We start from the raw sequence: 2,390 nt of genomic DNA, 5'->3' as shown, positions 1-2,390 counted from the left end.
CCCCCTCCTGTTCTTTATGGGGTACTACTGCCTAATCTGTGGTGATGGCCTCCACCCCCAACCTGCTGCCCTGTGGTAATGGTGGCATCTGTGGTGACTACTGACCAAGCGTAGAAGATAAGTGTGTGTAAGTGTGCATATAGTGTACGTGTGCATAGTGTTGGCATGGTGTATGCATATAGCAGTGTTTCCCAACCTAGGTGCCTCCAGCTGTTGCAAAACGACAACTCCAAGCATGCCCGGACAGCCTTCGGCTGTCCGGGCATGCTGGGAGTTGTCGTTTTGCAACAGCAGGAGGCACACTAGCTGGGAATCACTGGCATATATAGTGTAAGTGTGAATTTGTGTATGACGTCACTTCACACCCCCTCAATGAAAGTCTACGGGAGGAAGCGTGGCGGCCATCACTCCCCCTCCCATAGACTTGCATTTAGGGAGCGTGGCATGACATCACATGGGGGCATGGCCGTGATGACGCGATCCTGCCGACCACTCCAAGCGTTGGGAACATTTTGTTCCGAACGCTTGGAGTGGTCGGCATGGTCGTGACATCACGGCCATGCCCCCATGTGATGTCATGCCACGCTCCCTAGCAGAGTACCCCTTTAACCCCTTAATGGCCAGGCCAATTTTTCGTTTTTGCACTTTCGTTTTTTTTTTTCTCCTCAAACTTTAATAGCCATAACAATTTTTTCATCTACACACCCATATAAGGGCTTATTTTTTTGTACTTTGTAATGTCTTTGTATAGTTTGCATCATGTTTTACAAATTTTTTAAAATTCTAAACTTTTTAGAAATTATAATTATTATTATTTTTTTTTTTATTGCCATGTCCTGACCACTATTACATATTTACCGGGGTATACCACGCACCGGCCTATAACACGCACCCTCATTTTACCAAGGATATTTGGGTAAAAAAAGTTTTTCCCCCAAATATCCTTGGTAAAATGAGGGTGCGTGTGTGTGTGCATGCGTATACCCCGATACACCCCCAGGAAAGGCAGGGGGAGAGGGGCCGTCACTGCCTGCTTCTCTCCCCCTGCCGGTCCTGGGGTCTAGAGCCCTGCTACCGCCGCTTCTCTCCCGCTGGCTATCTGCGCCGCTGCCCGTTCTCTCCCCCAACTATCGGTGCCGGCGCCCCATTGCCGACGCCGATAGCCAGGGGGAGAGAAGGGGCAGCGGCACCCATTGCCGGCGCCGCTGCCCCGTTGCCTCCCCCATCCCCGGTTGTATAATTACCTGTTGCCGGGGTCGGGTCCGCGCTGCTTCAGGCCTCCGGTGTGCGTCCCATGCGTCGTTGCTATGCACTGCACGGCGCGGCGCAATGACGAGTGACGTCATTGCGTCTCGCAGCGTATAGCAACGACGCAGGGGACGCACACCGGAGGCCTGAAGCAGCGCGGACCCGACCCCGGCAACAGGTAATTATACAACCGGGGATGGGGGAGGCAACAGGGCAGCGGCACCGGCAATGGGTGCCGCTGCCCCTTCTCTCCCCCTGTCTGTCGGCGACGCTGCCCCATTGCCGGCGCCGCTTCTCTCCCCCTGGCTATCGGCGCCGGCAATGGGGCACCGATAGTCAGGGGGAGAGAACGGGCAGCGGCACCGATAGCCAGGGGGAGAGAAGGGCCGGCAGCAGGGCTCTAGACCCCAGGACAGGCAGGGGCAGAGAAGCCGGCAGCGGTGGCGGTCTCTGCACCTGCAAAGCCGCTGCAGTTCATTGATTTAAAGCGCCCGCTTCAAATCATTGAACTGCAGCGGCTTATCGGCGTATAAGCAGGTAGACTTTAGGCTAAAAATTTTAGCCTAAAAGGTGCGTGTTATACGCCGATAAATACGGTATTTTATAAATTTTTTTATTTACCGGGCTCATTTTTTGCGCCGTGATCTGTAATTTTTACTATGGTATTGTGGTATTGATCAGACTTTTGATGTATATTTTTCTGGGGTATTATGTGATTTAAAAAGAAAACACAATTTTGGAGGTTTTTTTTATGTTTACAACGTTCACCATACGAGATAAATAATTTTATATTTTAATAGCTTAGAAAATTACGCACGCAGCAATACCAAATATGTTTTTTTAATCATATTTACATACGGTATTTTTTATAGGGAATTGGGAAAAGGGGAGTTATTTAAAAGGGTATTCTAGGAATTTTTTTATTTGACGATGCTGCAGGGGCTGTAAAGTCAGTGTAGTTCATAATATAGTGTCTGTACCGGTGTGTGACGGTGGTCTCACAATTCTTATGTGATTTTTAACATACTTCAAACACCGCCCTCCTCCCTGTAGTAACACAGATGGTAACAATCTTTCAAAAGAGGGTGGGGTCGGCCCGGGGATTGTGGGGGTCCCAGCGGCCCGACCCTCCATGATCAGAA

General features: G+C 50.3%; 1 protein-coding gene across 1 annotated transcript in view; it reads left to right on the top strand.

Annotated features, from left to right (window-relative positions):
• Window positions 1-11: 11 nt before the first annotated feature.
• The window catches only part of LOC130295776 (hornerin-like), a 69,684-nt gene continuing 67,305 nt past the window's right edge, over window positions 12-2,390 (top strand). Inside the window, exon 1 of the mRNA XM_056546874.1 lies at window positions 12-125. The gene's annotated coding sequence lies outside the window, so the exon portion shown is untranslated. The remainder of the gene's footprint in view (window positions 126-2,390) is intronic.

The sequence above is a fragment of the Hyla sarda genome, chromosome 11, assembly GCF_029499605.1.
Source record: "Hyla sarda isolate aHylSar1 chromosome 11, aHylSar1.hap1, whole genome shotgun sequence".
In the NCBI taxonomy this organism is placed as follows: domain Eukaryota; kingdom Metazoa; phylum Chordata; class Amphibia; order Anura; family Hylidae; genus Hyla; species Hyla sarda.
This window is presented reverse-complemented; position numbering and strand designations above follow the sequence as displayed.